The following is a 23,517-nucleotide window of genomic DNA, read 5'->3' as shown; positions in this document are numbered from 1 at the left end:
CGGGAGGTGTGGATATCATGTCCCCACCCCAGCTGGCCTCCAAGTTTACTGTGACCCAGTGTGATCAGAGCTCTTGCATCAGAATCCCCTGGGAAGCTTGTTAAAAACACAGGTTCCTGGACCCCACCCAGGGTAGGGGGTGATTCAGACAGTCTGGGGTGAGGCCTAGTACTCTGCATTTCCAGCAGGCGCCCTGAGGGATTCCAATGCAACAGGTCACTGGCGATTCCAATATGTAGCTGCCTTTAAGAACCACAACCGTCTCGTTTCCCCAGGTGGATTTAGACATCCTGGGAAGAAGGCGGTGCAGGAACAGCACAGTGGTTCCTGGGCTCCAGGGGCCAGGCACCCCAAGCTGTAACTGACTTGGTTCACAGTCATCACTCCCCACCGTTCTCCAAAGAGGTAGTGAAGGCCCTGACCTGCGCGATTTGTTTAATCCTCACCCCAACCAGGAAAAGCTGGTGTTATTCCCGTTAATAGACCAGAAAGTTACTTCCTAAGGTCATAGAGCCAAGTGACTGTACTGGGGTTCTGTCTTTCAAGTTGCTCATCGACCCTGGGAGAGACTAATTTGTGCAAACCTGGTCAGAGTGCAATGGATGGACCGAGGGAGGTAAGTGCAGAGCTCTCAGCAAGTGCCGAGAAAGGAGCAACAATCATCTCCTGGGGAATGGCAGAGGGGGGCCTCCGAAAGAGGTGGTGGCATTTGAGCTGGACCTCAGTGGATTAATTCAGTTTTGACATTCAGAGGAGGGGAAAGAGTACCAGGCTGAGGATATAGCATGAATGAAGTCAGGGAGGTGGGAAAATAGATAGTAAAAACAGCAGGTGATCAATGCGGTGTAGGGTGCAGGGAGGGACATGGGAGTGATGGCACTGGGCAGGTCAGCCCAGGCTTTCCACTTGCTGGGCCCTGGGAAGCGGCCAGAAAGGTATGAGAAGGGAAATTACAAGGCCCACCTGGCTTTAGGAAGATAACTGTGGGGCCCGCGGGCTGGACAGAAATGGTGAGACGCTCTGCTTCTCTGGTGAGTTTGTTCATCTCTACAGTGGAGAGGATTGCCCTCCCGGACACCTGTCCCAGGATTGTTGTGACGATGGAAGAAAACAAAAGGTGGGAAAAGGTGTTGGTGAGACCCATGGGGACAGAGGGAGAATGAGAATTGGAATTTGGGGACCGTGTGGGCATTGATGTACCTTGGCTGGAGGCCCCAGTGGCATGGTTACAGACACAGGGCCATCCAGAGAATGTACAAGAGAAGCACTGGAGCTGGCAGGTGCCACCTGAACCCATATTTGGGAATGGGGAGGGACAGAGAGCAAGATCAAAGCCTAGTCTGAAGCAGAACGGTGCACTGATCTGCTTTTCCTTGTGAACGGGGCCCAGAGGACAGATTTCGGTTTCCTAGAGAACTTCGAGGGTGGTTGCCCTTAGCCAGCATCTCATGCAGGTTTTGACCAGCTGCCGCTTCTCTAGTGTGTAGATAATTGTCCGAGACACCGCAGCCAGAAGGGCTCCGGCCCCTGTGAGAGGGACGTGAGCATGACCCAGTCCAGAGGGGCCTCTGAGGAAGGGCAGCTGGCCTTGCGGACTGAGCAGGAACGCCTTCTGCCACTCCCCTGAGAACCACCACCACTCACCCCCCACCCCCACCCCACTTCAGCCCCGCAGCCTCAGTCATCCTTCCAGCTCATCTCCACGGGGACCAGCACTTAGCCCAGGTTAGCACTGTTAAGCCTCATAGCTCTTGGAACTGAGCCTTTCAGTTTTAAAGTGCCCAACGAGGAAAGTGAGCCTCAAGGAGTCCACACGGCTAGGATGCAGAAAAGCTGAGAAATTCAAACCCAGGACTGGGATGCTAAGGACTGGGCTTCCCCCTACTGCACCACGTATCTCTCAGACAGGAGCCGAGGTGTCCTTTACAGACTAAATATCTGGTAGTCAGACCATAACAAGCTAGTGATAGAAGGGCAAGGTGGGAGTTGGTGAGCTCATTGGAAGATCTTCCTGGAGGAGGCCTTGTAATTCTGGAGGAGAGAACAAGGTCTGGAGTTCTCGGCCTCTCTGGGCCCAGACTCTGAGCTTACTCAGTTCCCTTGGAGGCAGAGGGCTGTCTTTCCAGAGAGACACAGCCCTGAGCCAGGCCTGGGATTCCTTCTAGGTCTGTGGGCGTTTGATCTTCAGGAGCCTGGAAGAGTACGCATGGGCTTCAGACTGTTGCCACATTCATGTCCTGGATCCTCATGGGCCACAACATCCGGGGTATCCAGTGTGTGGGCCTAACTCCCCAGGGATGGTTGAGTTCAGTGATTCCCATCATTCAATGACACATTGGCTTCATGGTGGAAACTTTCCCAATGGGTGGAGAGATCACACCTTTATTTTATGTTGTGTAACCCAAGGGCCCACTCAGTCATCTCCCCCAACAAAGGGCTAAAGATCTCAGAGGAGCATGACCTTGCCTGTGTAATAACCACACTTTCTTTTCTTGTTCTCCTTTGGTTCTGCTTTTTTGGAACTCTCTTACCTTCTCATAACCTCACCAGTTTCAAGTGACGCAGCCATTCTAATGACCTCTCCTCAAAAGCCACAATCTTAGTTCAGGCCCCATCAAATTTTCTGTGACTGAGCAAACAATCCCAGTCTCCCAGGTCCCCGTCCTCTTCATTACAGCCTGTTCATCTCTGTCCCAACCCCATCTGGGATCAGAACTCTCCTTCTTGCTTTTGCTTTGGATTTTATTTATTTATTTAATGTTAGCACATGAACATCATTATCAGAGCATCAGAGATCTCTACAGAGTTCATCATGAACAACTGCAGCCCTGATCCAACTCCAAGGGTAACCACTTTAACTCTTGAAACTGATTCTCTGGAAAATTCACTTTCATGTCTCTAAATAGCATCTCACATGGGTTCCTCACCATCTTCACTCGCAGCTTTAGGAATAATTTGTTGATTTCCTGCCCTGGGAGATGAGGAATTCTATCCCCTCCTGTATGCATCATATCCTCTCCCTTGCCACTATCTTTCCAATACAGTAATAGATGATGATTTTGGTTATTTCATTATTTACTGTTGCACTTGTATAACTGTGTAAACACTATGCCCAGTGGAACCACATGTTGGGCTAGATTACTTTTTTCCACTTTTCCTTGAAATTTGGGTCATTACCAGCTCATGGGCTGTTTTAGGCATCACAGCTTAGTCATCACTTGGCTCAACTGACCCTACTCACTGACATTATGAATCCAAACCCTCGGTTTCTTCTTGAGAAACATCTGCAGTCAGGCTGAATGGTGAGTTTACCAGCAAGACATGTTCAAAAAAAATCACCGGTGTCTATTTGCTTTATGTGTCACTAAAAGACCACTGAATGAGGTAGATTCCAGAGCCAAGTGTGTGTGGGTTTGGATTCAGTATCTGCCTTCTGTGGCTATGAGACTTTTCAGCAAATTACATATTCTCTCTGAGCTTCGGTTTCTCTTCTTGTAAAATGAAATTAAAAGGTGAAACCACCGACTTCATAGGACTCTAGGATAAAATGAAAGGATACCTGTAACCAAGGCTTCTCTAGTGGTTCAGTGGTAAGAAATCCATCTGCAATGCAGGAAACTCAGGTTGGGTCCCTGGATCAGGAAAATCCCCTGGAAAAGGAAATGTCAACTCACACCAGTATTCTTGCCTGGAAAATCCCATGGATGGGACGGCCTGACAGGCTTCAGTCTATGGGCTCACAAAAGAGGTGGGCACAACTTAGCGACTAAACAACAACAACCTGTAACGTACTTTGCATAAGAAAAGCATTATAAATGGTGAGCATTAATATTACCACTGGGTTAATTGTTAGTGGGAATCCCAGAATAAAGAAATAGCATGATTCAGGGACTTCCCTGGCAGTCCAGTGGTTAGGACCCCATGTTTCCAATGCAAGGGACACAGGTTCGATCCTTGGTTGGGGAACAAGGATCCCATATGGCACAGCCAAAAAAAAAAAAAGAGAGAAACAGCTTGCTTCAAAAATACCCAGCACTAGCAGAGTGATGTACGGTCATGTGCCTTGTTTCCAGAAGAGTCAGCTTTCCTTCACCACCTTCTCTGAAGAGCACAGGCTTGAGTGCTCTGCGGGGCCCCAGCCCAGTGCTGGAAAATGCAAGTGTAGACTGGTGGGATCCTGGGTCATGGGGAAAATAAAATGGTCTTTTCCTGCTCTCATTTTGATGGCCCCCACTTCACTCTCTTGAGTGGTAGTTGGGGCATTGCCAGCAACAGGGACTTGTCATGTTTGTACCCCTTCCTCTGGCTTCTCCTAGGAGAAGGATGACTGTTTGACCCCCTCCAGCTCCTTTCGTGGTTATTGGGGGTGGTATGTTAAATTAGCTCTAGCTTGTGCTAGTTTTAGGAAATTCACACACTGCAGTGCAGAAGCATAGAAGAGAAGAATTAAAAATCTTTTTTCCTCCTAGAGGTAACTGCTGTTAGCAGCTTGTCATGTACTCCTCCAGGATTTTATTTTCTGTGCTTCAAAATGTGTGTGGGAGTGTAGACTTGGTTGATTTACTATATTCAGTTATGTATTACAGGCATATATAGTAATAAAATGAGATCATGTCACACATTCAATTCTGCTACTTGCTTTTTCAAGTGATAATGTTTCATGAGGCACTTTCCAGGTTGATCTAGGTACAATTCACAGCATGCTGTGTATGTTTTTTTGGGGGGGGGGGTCGCTTCCCATTTTTACCCAGACAAGCGGTTTTGTGATGAGCGTGCTTTTGGGTATACCTGTGCGTGTTTGCGCTGGTGTTCTACAGAACAGAGTCCTAGAAAGTAGGTTTCTACAAAGTGAAGGTGAAAATGGTTCAGGAGTGACTTATCCAAGAGCTCTCTGGCCCCTTAGCCCCTTGGAAGACCACACTCTCCAGCTCCCCTTCCTCCTGCCCTACCTCCCTCCACCAACCCACCTCTCCTCCCAGAAGAGGTCTCATCTGGGCCAGGCTGAGGCACCTGGAGTGTCTCGTGTGTGTGGCTGAAATCACATCACCTCCTTTTCTATCCATTCTCATGGAAAACAGAAGGGCTTCAACCGTTTGGGGTGTAGGAGTTCAACCTTGCCTCAGCCTCCACCCGAGCACCACTTACAAAACTGCTTGCAGGGCTTCTCCAGTGGTCCAGTGGTGAAGAATCCACCTGCTAATGCAGGAGACACAGGTTCAATCCCTGGTCCGGGGAGATTCCACATGCCTTGAAGCAACTAAGACCATGGGCCACAACTACTGAGCCTGCTGCAGCTACTGAAGCCCGTGTACCTACAGCCCATGCTCTGCAACAAGAGAAACCCCTGCAGTAAGAAGCCTGAGTACCCTAGAGCCTGTGATCCACAAGAGATGTCACTGCAAGAAGCCTGTGCGCCATAATAAAGAGTAGCTCCTGCTCACCAAAACTAAGGAAAGCCTGTGCATAGCAATGAAGACCCAGGGCAACCAAAACTAAATAAATAATAAATTAAAAAAACTGCTTGCAGATCAGAAATGACTATTTTTCCTACCTTTGATCTTTCCGCAGAGCAACTTGTTTCATAAGATAAAGAAACTGAACCCCACAGAGGAAGTGGCCCTCCTTCCCTGGCCCTGCCCCTGGCCTCTGGGTCAGAATCTAGGCCTCTGGACACAGCAGAGGTTGCAGGGGTGGGGGCGGGGGGAGTGGAAGGTGGAAATGGGTTGTGGAGGTGGGGGAGGGGAGCTCTACACCAGGACCTTCCCCAGGTCACCCCATTCAGTGCCATTGGGGGGGCCCATGAGTGGGGACAGCATGGTTCCCATTTCCCAGGCGAGGAAACCGAGACAGAGCTGGGCATGAAACTAAAAGCTGTCACACTCTCAAACCTCCCCTGTCCTTCCTCTTCTCTCAGACTTCACATCTGAGCTCTGGACTGCATTGCTCAGGGTTGGGGACTCAGGTAGCTAGCAGCCCTTCTTCCAGGTGTTCCTGTCCTGTGGAATATGTTTCCAGTGATGACACCGACTGCAGTCCCAGGAGCCCAAACCCAAGGTGTCCCAGCCTGGCTGCTGGAGGCCTTGTCTCCCCTGCACACCTCTCCACACATAGCACCCCAACAGGATCAGAATCGGGGGTCCCCAGGCTCTTCACTCCTTGGTGGTGACCTGATGACATCTCCAAGTAGGATTCGAGTGGTGGGAAGAGCCCCATTTCCTCCCTCCCCCTCCCTTGGCCGCAGGTTGTCCCGCTCTTCTTGGGGAACCTGCCTGGAGGGCAGGGAGCCTTGGGAACACCCACCTGGGAGCCGGGAGCTTGCCCTCTGCTCCATGGAAGCTGGGGCTCCTGGGGCAGGGCCTTCCTCCCTGGGCTTCCAACCCCCAGATAAAACAGCAGTGCCGGTTGCTGGGCACTGTCAACAAAACACTCCCCACAGGCCCAGCCCTCGCTGGGGACTGAGAACAATGGCCTCCCAGGAAGAGGCCCCATTTCCCAAGGCTGGCTCAGAGGGAGAAGTTGGCAGGTGGCTCCTGCTGCCTTGGCGTTTGGAGCAATTGTCAGAAAATGTGGTCTCTTCCTCAGGCCTGCCTTTCGCTGTCCTTCTCTCAGGCTTTCAGAAGGGCACTCAGATGGAGAAAGAGCCCCCTCTGAACCAGTTTGCTCAAGCATCCCACAGGAGCCCTCCAAAGGGCAGGGAGGGTCCAGCGGACCCCATCTCCAAAGCCCAGCTGCTTGCCCCCCTGTCTGTCTATTTGGGGTACAAGCCACACCATCTCAGACAGGCAGGGGCTTCTCAGCAGCCCTAAGGTATCCTCTCTACTCCTTCCCCAAGCCTGTTCTGTAGTTTTATCACCTTCAGTACTTTTTTTCTCCCCTGAGACAAAAGCAGGACTGGCTTATTATTTAAAAATATTACAGACATATCTTAAGTGGAGGGTGAAAGCCATCCCAGCCCTGAGAGATTGTATGGTAGGCTCACACTGCGTGCACACATCTGCAACTCGCTTCTTCGAGGAGAGGGCTTTGAAACCGAAGCCCATCACGTCATCTTCATGCTTCAACCACTCCTGCTGCTCTCCTGGGCTACGAGGCCCCGCCTGTCTCCCCTTTCTGGTCCAACACCTGCCCCCTCACAGCCACACTGCCTCTCTTTCAGGCCCTCTGTCCCCCACTCTGTCACCTGGCTTCACACAGGCCTGGCCCATCTGTGTCCCCACCTGGCGTGCTAATGCACCTGGTGAATACTTGTTCTTTCGGGTCCCAAGTTTCTTCTTCAGAGAAGCCTTTCCTGTTCTCCCCAGCCATGGAAAAAGCCCGCTCTCTCCCATCACAGCTACAAAAATTACAGATTTATGTGTAACTATGTGATGGTCTTGTTTCCCAACTAGCTGTTGTTATTGTTTAGTCGCTAAGTCATGTCCGACTCTTCTGCGACCCTATGGACTGTAGCCCACCAGGTTCCTCTGTCCACGGGATTCTCCAGGCAAGAATACTGGAGTGGGAGCCATTTTCTTTTCCAGGGTATCTTCCTGACCCGAATCGAACCCTTGTCCCTTATGTCTCCTGAATTGGCAGGCGAGTACTTTACCACTAGCACAACGTGGGAAGCCCCCTCAAGGAGGGTAGGGATCTCTTCTGCTCACTACCTATCTCCCAGTGTATGGCACATTGCCCGTAGTCAACAAACACCTATTGAATAAATGGACATGTCAAGTAGTAACTTGCCAACTGCTTATGTGGGCCCAGCACGATGGTGGGGATGGCAGATATTCTGTGGAATAAGACCAAGGCAGGGTTTCAAAGGCTGAGGAGGGGTACGCATCAGGGTGGAGGGGAAGGGGTTTGGATAAATGCTAGAATTTCATTTCAAAGGGCTTCCAGGGTGTGGGTTTTGAGTCCATCTGTAATATGGTTGAGTCATTGCCTGATTGTCTTCTCCACTCTTCCCTTTACACACAAGAGGAATCTTTGCTTCTTCTTCTTCTCCTCATTTCTTCCCTCCATCCCTCCCGCAGATCCCTTCTCCCTCTTAGCTCATGGCTGAGGTCTATAGACAATTTATGTTTAAAGGACAACGGCTGACTGGCTGGCTGGCTGGATGATGGATGTGCAGATGCGGTATCCATCTGATGGATGGACAGATGGATGGATGACAGATGGACAGATGGATGAATGGAAAGATGGATCAATGGATGAATGAATCAAAGAACTAAAAAAGCCAGCAGAACCTCGGGATCCCTAGTCCACATTGATTGCTAAAATGAGGAACTGAAGTCTAGAGAGGTGGAATACGTTTTTCATCACTTCCCCTCTTCGAGAACTCCTGTTGATTTCCTCTCTTTAGCCTATAAATATCTTGAAATGGCCTCTAACCCAAACAAAACAAAGCAACTCTACCCGCTCTTCCCTATGATTTTTCCCCTGAGCTTGGGCCCTCCTCTTTCCTTTAACTGCTTAACTTCTTGGAAGACCTCTCAACTTACCCCTGGACTTCCTCACCTCCCATTACCCCTTAACCTCACAGCCTCGGCCTGCTATCCACATCGCCACGGCACTGCTGGGAAGGTACCACTTACCAGGGACCTTCTGGGCTCTGAGCCCTTCCTGTGCCTCAGGTAGTGCTTGGCATTGTCATCAACTCTTCCTCCTGAAACCCTAAGTCCTTGGTTTATTCTGGGGACCATTCTCTTTCTGCCCAGAAAACTGGAACCCTGAGGGGCATGTCTTTCTCCCAGCTCCTCATGTCACAGATGTAACCTCAGCTCTTTCATTGCTCTCATTCTGTAGTCTCCTACCAATTATCACGTCTTTCTGTATACCCAGCACCATACTAGGCTCTTGGTTGCATCATTCCTTGTAATCCTCTCATCCACCTTCTGATGTGGGTATGTTAGTTTCATCTGCACTTGGCAGATGGTGGAGATCCAGTGAGGACCAGTAAATCGCCCAATGCTACCCACTTGATAAGTGGTGCCTTTGGGACTCAACTGCGGTCTTGCTATTTCCGAGTCTATGCTCTCAGCCCTGAAGCCATACTTCTCTGTTGTCTCACTCACACTCAGAACTTATGACTCCCGTGTTAATATTTTCAGAAGTGACCTCCCTCTGGAACTCCAGACCTGCTCTTCAAAAGATCTGATGAAATTTTTTTCTTAGATGTCCTTCCAAAATCGCAAAGCCAGACTTCTCAGACCTCTTGCCAGGTGAACTTACCAGTCCTTCGAGCAAATGCCTGCAGTGGCTCCCTACCGCCCATCCATCTAGGGGAAAACTCTCCCCTGATGCTCTCAGGCTAACCGTTGATCTGGACCCCCATCCCTGCCTCCATCCTCCTCTATCTCCTCCTGCTTCTGACTCTCTCTTCAAGAGTCTAATGCTCCCTGCTGTGCCCTCTGCTCAGACAGCATCTTCTGTCATGCCTGCCCCCATGCCCGACCTCCAGAAATCCTTTGTATGTAGAAAATAGAATGGCAAGAAATGCACTAAACATCGAGTGGTTACCTCCAGATGAGTGGGATTCCAGGTGACATTCATTTTCACATCTGCTCAGTGTTTTCCAAATTTCCAATGAGGAATATGTTTTACTTTATAATCAGTAAGGAACTTGTTCAAATTATTTAAAAAAAAAATCTTGGTTTGTTCACCATGTACATTTCCTCCTTAAGGCTCTTCTGCAACTTTGTTCACCTGAGGCCTCCCTAAAGCTCATGGGTGGGTCTGCCTTCTCTCCTGAGAGCTGTGCGTTCTCTCACATAGTGTGATCCTCCTTGTCCCTTCCACCCCCTCCCAGTTCCCTGGTGTGCAGGGGCACCCCAGAAACACAGGAGGAACAGAGTATAGATAGACTCATTCATAAGTGTTCATCAGGGAAGCAAAAGACTGGAGATGCATTAAACATCTATCAATAGGGGCCTGGTTACAAAGTTCTTCGTAGTTAGTTTCGGGGCTTGCCTACAGCCACTAGAAAGGAAGAGATTCCAGCTGCATATAGGAATCAATTTTCAAAATATGTCATTAAATAAAAAATAAGATAAAACCTCCAGGGATTTCCCTGGCAGTCCAGTGGTTAAGACTTCACCTTCCAATGCAGGGCGTTCGGGTTCAATCCCTGGTCTAGGAGCTAAGATCCCACAGGCCTTGAGGCCAAAAAACCGAAACAGAAGCAATATTGTAAAAAAAAAAAAAAATTCAATAAAGACTTTAAAAATGGTCTACATTAAAAAAAATCTTAAAAAAAAAAAAGGCTTCCAGAAAAATATATGTTCTTTGTTCACATTTACATTCAAAAAGGATAGACTCGGGCGGCAGCGGCGGCGGGTGCGAGGCGCGGGCTGTTGTGCTGCCGGCTCTCGCTTTTCCCCTCCTCGGCGGGTGGAGGAGGCTGAAGCGGTGCTGGGCGCGCTCCCCTTCTTCTCCCTCCGGCCACCTCCCCCCGCAAGCCCTCTCGCGCTGCGCGGTCTCTCCGACGCAAGACTGTCCCGGCCCGGATATGGCTCGTGGACAGCAGAAGATTCAAAAAAAAAAAAAAAGGATAGACTCACATACACTTATGTATACCTGTATATCCATAGAATATTTTTGGAAGGATTCTCCCAAGCTGGTAACAGCAGGGATTTCGGGGTTAACAGGGGACAGGGGACTTGTATTAAAGGGATCAGAGGAGGCATGAGTATTATCTCTATTCGGCTTTAAAAAATTGTTTGCGTATACCTTTAAAAAAGAAAGAAAGAAAACTGACAAACAGCACAAGGAGCCCATAGCCATCAAGTAAGGGGGAGGATTATCAAGCAAGGCTGAGCCTTGGTGAGGAGGGTAGAGAGCAGGTGAGACCTCCCCCGACCCACCCATCCCTGCTGATGGAGCCGGACTCCTACTGTGTTCTGAGGGCCCACTTGAGGCCCCACGAGATGGTCCCCAGCAGGGAGCTAAGGCTGAGAGCCGGGGAGGGATCCACCTGCTGGCCCCACACCCCATCCCAGGAGCAGGCAGGTCATCCCACGCCTGTTTGCAATGGATGCTTCGCCACACCCTCTCAGGGCAACGAAGGGCACGGGGCAGAGCATCGACTGACAAGCAGGTGGTGACTTGGCACCTTGGCGGCTGCTCTCCCACAGGACGAAACAGTGTCCTGTGCTGGGTGTGGTGGGAAAGACCTGGTTTCTCCTTCGGTTAGGGCGCCCTGGACTTGGTCCCGAGGCAAGGGCTCTGTTCATTTATCTTCTCCCACACGGGGATCCTCTGGCAGGGGGAGCCGGTCAGGGACCAGACTGGGTACAGCCTAGCAAGCTGCTGGCCAGGGAGGGAACTGTCATCAATGACGGTGGTAATTTGCATTTCTTTGGAGCCTTTTATCTAGCAATGTCAAAGCACAACATCTCAACAACTCAGATGCTTGTAGAGTAGGAATTTGGCTGAATCAAGAGCTTAGGTTGGTTGGAGAAGGAAATGGCAACCCACTCCAGAATTCTTGCCTGGAGCATTCCATGGACAGTGGAGCCTGGTAGGCTACAGTCCATGGGGTCACAAAGAGTTGGACATGACTGAGTGACTAACTTTCACTTTCACTTTTCACTTTCAAGAGCTTAGATGCCAAAGGTAAAGCTATCTAAACCCTTTCAGCATCATCCCTTCGTGCTCCCAAACAGGGGCCCACATGCCTACTACCTTCCTCACCCCAGGCCTTGGGGGGCTGGCTCTGTCCCTGCCATCTGCTGATTGGCTGCACTGAGAGACATAGACAGCCTTCGCCACTTTAGACTAATTCAGCCATTGGCCAGAACCACCTGTGCTGGCCTCATCCCTTTGAGCAGCCCACCCAGCTGGTGAGTTTGGGGATGTGGGTGATGATTCTCCTGGCTATGGCCACTTGAAGGGCAGGTCCCTTCTCCTACCTGAGCCTCAGTCTCCTCAACCATTAAAAGGGCTTTGGACTTCTCCAGGGCTTGCAAACCATGCTAAACAAAACCCTGGCAATTTTCAGGAGAGCTTCATGGCTTTTGCCAATGCTCAGTGCAAAGACAGTTTCCAACACATACTTGATGCTACGTGAAAACTTATAATAAGCATCAACATGCACATTTAGAAGGAATATGTGATTTTCACACGTTGGATCCCACTTGTGTTCACAGGGATTTGATAAGTGACATAGTAACATGTTGGCAATTTGGACTTAGAGAAGAAATTCAAACTAATACAACTCTACTAGTTGTATACATGGGGGGCTCATGTTCTGTCAAGTTTTGTTTGGAGAAGGGTTTGCCTTCTAAAGGGGCTTCTCTCAGTTGGTAAAGAATATGCCTGCAATTCAGGAGACCCCTGTTTGATTCCTGGGTTGGGAAGATCCGCTGGAGAAGGGATAGGCTACCCACTTCAGTATTCTTGGGCTTCCCTGGTAAAGTATTCTGTATACTGTATCCAGTATTCTGGCCTGGAGAATTTCATGGACTGTATAGTCCATGGGGTCACAAAAAGTCAGACGTCATTAAGCAACTTTCACTTCACTTCACTTCATTTGCCTTCTTAAAGGTGTGACAGGGGTTGGGCTCTGTCACCAGAGGGAGAGACCAGGAGAGGGATAGGACAGTGTTTTTCTGCCAAGGGACGGCTGTGGCCAGCAGCTGTGGTGGGGGATGGGGATGGTGATCTTCTTGAGATTTGAGCCCTTGAGATCTGAGTCTGAAGAGTACCACTGCCTGGCAGAGGTTTGCAGGGTCACTTCTGGAAGTCACCAGCACGTGATGGTTCCAGACTGATCTGAAAGAGGGAGTGTCGGCTTTCAGCAGCCTGGCAGAGGGAGCTGCGCCTCCTAGGAGCTGCTTGGGATCAGAAACCAACACTAGGTCTAGTCACGTGCTGTGAGGTTCCGATGTGCCAGACACTGTGCTGATATGGCCCCATGTGACTGTATTGTTCCTCGTGTTTACACAGAGAGATTCAGTCTCATATTAAAGGCGAGGAACCTGAGGCAGAGATGGTGCGACACCCCTCAAGTCCTGCAGGACATGAATGTTCTGCTGGGGGTCAAATCTCAAGCCATAGTAGAGCCCAGCAACCTGAACTTTTGATAAGCGCCCAGGTGACTCAGAGGCGTCTGATGCAAGTGGTCTGTAGAGGAATTCTTCACTGCTTTGTTGTTGCTTAGTTGCTAAGTCCCGGTCTGACTCTTTTGTGACCCCATGGACTGTAGCCCACCAGGCTCCCCTGTCCATGAGATGTCCCAGGCAAGAATACTGGAGAGGGTTGCCATTTCCTTCTCCAGGGGAATCTTCCCGACCCAGAGATTGAACCTGCAGCTCCTGCATTGGCAGGCAGATTCTTTACTGTTGAGTCACCAAGGAAGCCCTACCTTGTGCTGGGTTCCAAGTATGGGGATACTGGGCTGAAGAGCAGATGGTTCTGTCCAGCAGAGAGGCCTCATCTGCACCGCTTCTTACTGGCTTTTTATCCCTGAGGTGGCCCTGATGGAATGATGTCACAGAGAGGTCTCTGGCACCTGCACAGACAGCCCCCTGCCTTTTCCTTTGTTTCCATTTCCCTGTCAATAAAGTGGGAGTGGACCTCATGGTATCTAGGTACCCTTCTTGTGCCGACATCCTGAAAACAGATCACCAGCCTGGGTGACCTGCGAGGGGTCAGTGGTTGGAATGGCTAAGGGTCTTGCTCAATTCAGACAGTGAGTGATCAGTGGAGCTTGGCTTCATTAGTCTGTTGGCTTCCAGGGCCGCAGTGCCTCAGCTTCCAAGCTGCGGCATCTTCAAAGCTGGGGCCATGAGTGTGGTCCACGCAAGCATAAGGAGGGGGGTGTGCTGTCTATAGAGAAGCTAAAAACAAAAACAACACTGACCAAGAGTGATGCGCAGGAATGCTCAACAACATCAGTGGTTAAAATGCTCACTCCTGAGACTTGGGTTGCTCTCGTGGCAGGCGCTGCTCTGCCGCCTCGGTTACGTGGGTGATGGCCAGGCAGTGAGGTCAGTTGGTTGGTGGGGGTGGGGGTGGAGGGGTCCCTGGTGACGTGATTGCCATCCAGTCACACCAGCCATGATGAAGAGACACAAGGGAACGTGGTCTGGGTGACTGCAGAGCTCATTTATTGAAGGCTAAAAATAGGTGTCTCTCCTGCAGCAGGTGGGTGACTAAGCAAGTGCAAGGAACACTCCTGCTGGAGGGAAGGTGGCACCCAGGGGCCCTGATTTTCCCTAGGTGATAGCAAGGGGCTGACGGACAGGGACAGGAACGGAGTCTACGTTTTGCAACTCTTCTATCTCTCAGTTTCCTTCCCCCAAACTCACTGCTCAAAGCCATCAGTTGCTGGTCCAGGCCAATTTAGAGTCCAGACCCCCAAATTATGGTAGTTTTCTCCCAGGACCTGAATGTAGAGGAGAGAGAAAGGTGTGGGTGGCCTGTGCGTGCATGCACATGCATGCATCCACAACTGGTTGGTGGGAGGATAAACAGGTCGCAAAAGGACTATACTGTGGTCTGCCTTTGTCTCTGACTCCCCCTGGCCCTTGCACACACAAAGTGGGATTGGAGGAGGACTGCTGATTTCCTGACCATTCTCTGGGTTGCTCTGTGCCCAGGGAAATGAAAAGTGCTCCTTTCTCCCAGTTCCAGACTCCAGGAAGCCAGCAAAGTCCTGGCCTTCTATCTACATCTCTAGAGGCTCAGCAGAAGCTGAGGAGTGAGGCAATTATCTGATGAATTCGGCCCCACCTCAGGCTGCTGTCTGAGTAGACAGATGTAACGGGAAGAGGAGGGACCAGGCATGTGGGAGTCCTGGCTCTGCCACTCACTCACTATGTGACTTTAAGCAAGTTCATTTTTCTCTCTGGTCTCAAGTTTCTTTTCTGTTTATCCATTTATTTATTTCTTCAACAATGCATAGTAAATGCCTCCTGGGCAAGGCAGCTGTGCATACCACGCTAGATACAGGAAAATAATATCTATGGAGGATAAAAAATGCCCAGGAAGTCTTTGCACCTCCCCCTATGGAAAACTGGCACTATTTCTCCATCCCTTGACTCAGGGCTGACTTTGTAACTCACTTTGGCTAACAGAATGTCAAGAAAGTGACACGTGACTCTCATTCTCAGCTTCCTGGAACCCAGCTGCCACGTGAGGAAGCCCAAGCTAGTCCGTGGGAGAGGTCACCCAGAGGAGAAATGAGATGGCCTCACCAAGGCCAGTCCTGTGAGTTAGCCCACGTGGAGCCCCTAACCCTCAGCAGACTGGCTACAAACAACAGCGGGAGCTCAGTCAAGACCCCTCCGAGTAGAGACAAGCCAGCCCAACTGAGAGAATTATTATGGCATGAAATGGTTGTAGTTTTTATGTGTGACTTTTTTGGCCCTACTGCCCCCTGCGTGTGGGATCTTAGTTCCCCTACCAGGGATCGAACCTGTGGCCCCATGAGCTGGAAGGCAGAAGTCTTAACCACTGGACTGCTGGGGAAGTCCCAAAACAGTTGCAGTTTTAAGCCATTGATTTGGAGTGGTTTGTTATGTAGCAAAAGGTAATCAATATAAGAAACATTTGAGCTTCCCCAGCGGCTTAGCTGTAAAGAATCCGCGTACAGTGTAGGAGATACAAGAGAGGAGGGTTCAGTCCCTGGGTGGGGAAGATCTCCTGGAGGTGGGCATGGCTACCCACTCCAGTATTATTGCCTGGGGAATCCCATAAGCAGAGGTGTCCATAGGGTTGCAAGGAGTCGGACATGACGGAAGCAGCTGAGCCCAGCACAGCACACACATAATGAACGTTTATTGACCACTGTCTCTGTGCGGAAACCATGTCGAATGTTTTACATATATCGTCTCATTAATTCCTCACATCACCTCCCTGAGGCAAGGGTTGTTATTCTAATTTCCATGTTACAGATGAGAGCACTGGGCCACCCGATAGAGAAGTAACTTGACTCAAAGCAAAGAACAGGTGAGTCAGGGAGCTGGGGTTTGAGGCCAAAATTCAGAGCTCACTCCATGGAACCAGATAGAAGTTTTTGCCCTTATGGAGTTTACAGGCTAGTGGGGGGATGGGTGTGAAGCAAAGACAGAGATAAATATACATAGTGTTCAAACAGTGATATGCGCTATGAAGGAAATGGGTGCTGTGTCTACTCACAGGGAAGTCCTCTGTGGAGCTCTGAGGATCAGGTGGGCCGGGAGGGACTGAGTGAGCCTGGGGCACCTCAGGCGTTTGCACTGGAAACGTGGTTTCCTAGCTTCAGTCAGCCAGGGTGACTGTGAGAAATGCAGAGTCCTGGGCCTCAGTTCCCAGAGATTCTGATTTGGTGGGTCTGATTGATTAGGAAGTTGGGAGCCTGGGCATCTTTTTTTTTTTTGAAATGTACCCTCTGGGTGATTTTTATTATCAGGGAAAATTGAGAAACACAGCTTAGTAGTGTCACCTGAGGGGACTGAAAATTATGGCTGCCCAGCCCTCATTCTGAGATTTTGATCCAATGTGTCTGGGGTGAGGCCAGGAATCAGTATTTTACAAAGCTCCTCAGGTGATTCTACAGTGCCATCGGGGCTGAGAACTGATTCTAGAAGATTCTGCAGGGTCCCAGCCTGCTTTTCTTGATCTCTTTTGAGACACCAGGGTTACCTGGTGCTGATTAAACCACCCTTTTAGTGATGCAACACTGTGGAAGCAGGCCCAGAGTGGGGCCTGAGGTAAACCCTTGCTCAGAGACTTACCTCTGATTGAACCGACCCCTCCTCACAGACCACCCCCAACCAGATAACCCTGCCAGGGGCCCCGGGGGGCTCCCCATGGCTTCTGAGTCACCTTTAACTTTTATTTGCTTTAGAGTCGAGCGCTCCTATTATGACTACCACCCACAAACATCTGCCTTCCTCTAGGGCCGTACAAGGCAGCCCCTCTGACACCCCAGCTCAGGGCCCTCTGGGGCACAGATTCCCTGCACTCTGCAGAATGACAGTGTCGGCCCTGTGGTCACGATGAGAGCTGTGCTTGTGTGTAGACGATTTCTTGTCTGGTTTCCTGCTCTTCTTCCAAATAAGGCAGGAGGGCCCCTGGGGGCCCTCTAATGCAGCTTGATTTAGACCAGAGAGGATGAAAGGATCTGTTCTTGGCATGGGGCCTGCCAGCCTTGGGCCAGAAGAAAGTTTGCTGGAGATGAGGGCAGAGAGAGAACGGACCGACCCGAGACAGCAGTGGCCTCTGGGGAGCGGTACCACCAGGCCCCAGCAGGCAGGGGTGGTGTGCTGGCAGCTGGGGTGAACTCTGCCACCCAGAGCTAAGTTCTGCTGCACGGTTGGTTGTGCCACCACGCTGAGGGTTGTGAAGAGAACTCAAAGTTCAAGGCAGGGCCTGGGACTGTGTAGGCACTCTCCAAAGGCCTTTCCATCCCCCTTCTTTGGGGCAGACACAGAAATGGACTTGACACTGTGGAGGAAGACAAGGCCTGTTGGGAGAGACCCCAGAGAAAGTCCTTCTTTAGGGCCTGGGACAGACCCGGGTCACTGTGGCCCATCCCTGGAGGCCCCAGATCTCTCAGAAAACCTCAGGAGCTAAGAGGTCAGCCCCGCCTGCCTCTCCTCACTGCAGAGACCTGTGAGCAGCTCCATGGGTACAGCCTGCCCTGTACGAGGTGCAGAGAGCTGCCCAGAGGAGGGGCTGGCAGGGTGAAGGGGTGAGGCCTGACGGTGGGGGGGGGGGGGGGAAGGAATGAAGGGAATGAGGCAGTGACTCACCCTGAAGCTCTTGCTCTAAGAAGGAAAGACATGTTTGGGGGTGTGGCTGGGAGAAGCCAGGCCAGAGGGTACAGTGAGAAATGAGAAATGAGGCCTCTTGCTCAGGGTTAAATCACTCTGGGAAGAGGCTGGTTTAAAAAAATAATAATAATCCATTGGTGGTCTCTTCTTTCTTCTGATCCACCCTTCTCACTGGAAGCTATAGTAGGAGGCCCCAAAAGCCACATGAGGCCAACAGACTTTCCTGAGCCCTGGGCTAACAGTGCAACTGTGTGGCCCATCCCTCAGGAGACGGGATGGACTTGGTATCCTGCATCCATTGGGCAGGGCTGGTGTTTGCCACCATGCCTCGTGCTCTCTGCTGGCATCTCCACTCCCCACCCACCCCCACCTCACCAAGCCAAGAAGGGAGAGTGCCTGGGACCACTTTTTTATGTAGCATAAAGTGTTCTAAATGGTATACATATGGGCCAGTAGTGGGTGACCCTGGGTATCTATTTGTATAAATCAATTTGCATGGGGGGAGGTAGGCCTCTGAGAAGGAACTTGATGAGGCAGTAGGGGTGGGGCAGGGAGAGAAACAAGGGGCCCAGCTGTGACCTTCTGTCACCATAATTTTGGTTGCACACGAAAGAAAACCCAGCTTTTTGCTTAATGTGAAACCAGAATGCGTGGGCCTGGGAACTGAAGTCCAAGGGTGTGGTTGGTTTAGATGAAGCTTGATCAGGGACTCTAAACAGTGTCACATTGTGACCTGGTGATAAAAAACCTGTGGTCTTTTGACTCAGCTCTTCTCTGGGTAGCAGCTGTAGCACAGACAGTTTCCACACCATTGGCGCAAAGTGGCTGCAGAAGCTCCGAGCCTCACAACTTTGTGCCAGGACTGAGAACCAGACCACTTCTCTGACAGCTCAATGTTCTAGAACTGAGTTTCACTGGCTATGATTGGCCTGACTTTAAACAATGAGTGTGGCCAGGGGGAATGAAGGATCCTAGTGGGGGGAGGGGTAGTTCGGCACTCTCCACCTGGATCTGAGTATGGGACAAGGATGAATAAGGGGGTTTGGTCACTGTGGTGATAAGAGAAGTTTCACTGTAATCGCATGAACTCAGCTGAGGCTGTTGCTGCAAGTGAGTAGATGGGGACAGGCTGCCAAGAAACACTGACCCCCTCACTCCCTTTAGAGAGAGGGCTGCAGGGAAGAGCTGAGAGGCTTCTCACCTAGGTTGCAGTTTGGGACACAAGTTAGAGAGAGGAAAGAAATTGAAAGTGAAGTTGCTCAGTCATGTCCAACTCTTTGCCACCCCGTGGACTGTAGCCTACCAGGCTCCTCAGTCCATGGAATTTTCCAGGCAAGAGTACTGGAGTGGGTTGCCATTTCCTTCTCCAGGGGATCTTCCCCACCCAGGGATCGAACCCGGGTTTCCCTCACCATAGGCAGACGCTTTACCATCTGAGCCACCAGGGAAGCCCTTTTAGAGAGAGGAGCTGTCTACCTATTTGGGCTCAGAGCACAGACCAGTTTTACTGTGGTAACCGAGGACCTGCCCCCTGGGAGAGTGCCAGGGCCACAGCCTCAGCCTGAGAAGCAGGGACCTTGTGGGCCTCAGCAAGGAGGCGAGCAGAAGAAACTGGCCCTGGGCATCCGTGGGACACCCAAGGAACCTCCAGAGATGACTTGGGGGCAAAGCCCACCAAGGTCTCACGGTGCACTGAGGGATAGGACCCCTGGTGTGGGTGCCTTAGATGTCTGTGATGGAAGTAACTTCAGGCTTAGAGTCTAAGATTTGGATCTGGCCATTGCGAGGCCACTTCTTAGCCATTTGGGCAAGACCCTTTCCCGTTCTTGGCCTTAGTTTACCCCTCTAAAATGGGACTGATGCCTCTCACCTCAAAAGTTGATGTAGGGATCAGGTGAGGCAGACAGCAGATGAACTGGGAAAAGGCTAAAGGGCTGCCCGAGGGTCAGGCCCTGTTACCCTCCTTATCTTGATTGCTGGTGGCTGGAAGGAGCCACACATCTGTGCCCGGAGGCCTTCACACAGAAGGAAAAGTGGAAAGAGGAACAAGCCCCACTTGTACCAGGTGGAAGTTGGTGGACAAAGAGGCCCTGGGGCAAGGCCATTGGTCAGGGATGTGGGCTGCTCTCTGGGACACTCCCCTTGCCTCCCACTGAATCAGAGGAAGGGCCCCAGGCTGGGCATCAGCCCTGCAGGTTCTACCAGTTATGACAGGGGAAGAAGGCCACAGGCAGAAGGAACAACAGACACAAACAACCAACACGCCCATCCCTCCACAAACAACCTCCTCCTACAACCCAGATGCAAATCTTCCTCCTCAGAGCTGGGAGAGTGTTCCCAGGCTCCCTCTGCCCTTCCTCCCAGCCTCTCCCCAGGGCCCAAATAGCAGGGCCCTCTGGGTGGGGATGGCATATTTCCAAGAATGAAGCTGGTCACAGGGACCCACGTTCCTGAGGCTTGAGGAGCTCAGACGAGCCACTCTCTGCGCTCATCCCACACCATCCTTTCTCACTCCCAGGGTCTGGCCCAGAAAGCTGACCAGTGTTCTTTCTGCCAGGCTTGATCTAGTCCACCTGTTAACCCATTAGCCTTCAATGGAAACATTTCTTTGACTATTTGCCCCAGGCAGGGAGACTTGCTCTTACTTACAAGGGAAAGGTCATTCTCTTTGGCCAGCACTGGAGGCCCCCAGGGGTCTCAGCCCTTACCCACAGGGAATGGTCATTATGGTGAGAAAGGCATTGGGTGTGGAGTCAACTAGATATGGTTTGGATCATAGCTCCTGTGCTGGTCAGCTGCGTGACTTTGGTGGCTCCACTTCTCTGAGCCTCAATTTTCTTATCTGGAAGCAAGATGGCAATGTCTACAGAGCCACTGTGAGGAATGGAGAGCATGGGTACAAAGCTCGATAGGGTTTGGTAGGTGAACCTTCCCATCCTTCCGTATCCACTATCCTTCCACCTCTTATTACCAGGTATTACTTTTCTAACCCGTTCTCGTCTCCAGTCAAAATGACCGGCTTGTTTGTTCAGCAAGCATGAACAAGTCACTATTATTTTCATCTCTGCAGCTCTGGGAGGTGATGCCATTAAGCTTGTTTAAGAGGCTACTGTGGCTCAGAGAGAGGTTAAGAGCTAGAAGGCTACTAGGAGGTAGAGCAGGATTTGATGCCAGGTCTTTAAGAACTATGGGAACCCTAGTCTGCTGGTTTCCATGAACAATTTCTCTGCTTAGAATATCCTTCCACCTCCTTTCCTTTCTGGATTTCATTGGTCATTCAGGGTCTCATTCCCTCCATCTCCTCCAGGACATCTTCTGAATCATTGAGGACACCTTTTATTGCAAGTGATAGAAAATTCCATCCCAAAGAGGCTTAAGCAAAGAAATGGAAGTTTGGGGCACAAGTAACCCAAAAGCCCAGTAAGTGAGGTTGGATTTAGTGCTCAAATAATGTCGTCAGTATTTTCCTTATTTTCTTTCTTCCTAAATCTTGATTTTACCTTCTTTTCTGAAGGCTGAAGTTTCAGGCTCCTTATGGTAGCAAAAAGGCACGGCAGTCCAACTTTTGCATTCTTATGAGTTTCAGACATAGTGGAAAGAGTGAGTGGAAATAGCTCATACTTAGTCTGAAATTGAGACATGTTGTCTCTGATCAGTGTGACATGGGTCAAAAGCCCATTCTGAGATCAGTCAATATGTTCCGGGGGCTGGAATCCCTGGGTTAGCTTAGACCTGAATCACCTGTACCTTCAGAGGTGCAGAGGGGTAAGCTTCACTTGCCTCTAGAGGGAAATTGAGGTAACTTATCAGGGGGTAGGCACCTGGATATGGATAGTGAAACAAATCCACAAGCTACTGATACTTTCCCCCTTTTTTGAATTCCTGCATTCCTGCTCTTCTGGTGGGCATCTCTGCTAGGCAGTAAATTCCTTGAAGGTAAGGACTCTGTGTGACCTTGAGGTCTTTGTAAAGCACCTGGAAAAGAATGGGTGCCAATGACATGCTTTTCAATCAACTAAAGTAACTATTCTGAACTCAGTTCATCCAACCTAGAATAGAAACACTCTAGCTATTCCAAAGAGGAGTGATTTATGATTGGATATTATTTTCACCTCAGAGAATCCATGTTTTGAAAGACTTAATCTAAGATGAAATAGTTAAGGGAACAGGCTTGGATCCACAGTATCCGGGCTCAGACGCTTCCATGTGAGCCTGAGTAAGTTACTTCACCTCTCTGTGTCTGAGGATCTTTCCTATTAATAGATCCACCTCATGAGACTGATGTAAGGATTAAGAGAAATTATTCACATAAAACTCTTGACAGTGTCTGGTGTGTGCTTCTGCTCTAATTCTTAGTGATTAACTCAAAGCAGCCTTATCACAGATACGATTTCTGTTAAGCCTTTTCCCCTCCTGACTTTTTATTTTGGAAAATTTCAACCTACAGAAAAGATGAAAGATTAGTACAATGAGCATCTCTCTACTTTTCACCTGAATTTGTAAGTCATTGACATCTTGCCATGTTTGCTTTCTCTCTCCCTCAGGAGGTAAGTTGCAAGCATGATGACCATTTACCTCTTGATACATCAGCTATTATCTCCTAGAGGACAAGGACATTCTCCATCAGTATTATCATATTCCGTAAATTTAAATTGATGCAATAATGTTATCTGGCATATGCTCCATATTAAATTCTCTCCAAGTGTCCCAATGACGTCCTTTTTAATCGAGGCTCTTAACAAGGGTCATGCAGGTGATTAGTCATCCTCTGCCTTTTCTTTCTTTTATGGTTGTGACATTTTTAAGGAGTCACTGCCAGTTGTTCTATGGAATATCATATAATTTGGATCTGTCTGATTGTCTCCTTATGGCTAGATTTAGACATTTTGGGGGGCAAGAATACTACATAGATGAGATGATCTCATTGCATCATATCAGGAAGCTCATGATGCCAGTTTGTTCCATTACTGATGCTGCTAAATTTGCATCCTTGGCAATATCCACCAGACTTCTCCATTTTAAATATCTGTTCCCCTTTGGAATTCTCTGGGAGCCTTAGACTGGGAGTCACTGACTCTACTCCAAAACCCTATTGCTTCCATTTATCAGCTCTTCCTGTTATCAAACACTGCTGAATGTCTATCTGGATTCCCTCACTGGATCTCAAGACTCTCCAAGATAGCTGTTATTATAAGATGAAGAAATGGAGTAAGGCTTCAGGAAGTCAAATGAGTCATAGAGTAAGTAGTAGAGGGTCTTCTCAACTTTGAGCCTATGCTATTAAAGTTTATGTTCTAGGGCTGTGCCATTCAATAGAACTTTCTGTGATGATGGAATGCTATATCTGCAGTCTATATGATAGCCACTAACCACAAGAATAGCTGAGGAACTGAATTTTAATTTTATCCAATTTCAACTAAATTTAATGGCCATATGAGGCTAGTGGCTACTGTATTGGACAGCACTGTCCTAGATTTTCCAGGAGGCCTAGGAAATACCCAGCACTTCCTTTCCTGCCTTGTTGCAGTTATTTGGTTCACAGTAAGGAACAGGAATCATCTTGAGCACAACAGTTGCTGCTACAGGCCCCTAAAGCAACTCAAAATAGTAAGGCATTCTAGCCCTCAAGAGTTAACAAGGCATTCCCTGCTGCGCATGGTGTTCAGAGGTACCAGATGGGAAAGTTGGATGGTTTGGGAGGTGCGAAGGCCCCTGATGGCTTCTGAGATGGGAATATGACATGTCCTTCTGCAGCATCCTAGAATACCAGCCTCTG

This window comes from Cervus elaphus, chromosome 15, assembly GCF_910594005.1.
Source record: "Cervus elaphus chromosome 15, mCerEla1.1, whole genome shotgun sequence".
NCBI lineage: Eukaryota > Metazoa > Chordata > Mammalia > Artiodactyla > Cervidae > Cervus > Cervus elaphus.
The sequence above is the reverse complement of the archived record's forward strand: the minus strand, read 5'-3'. Positions refer to the sequence as shown.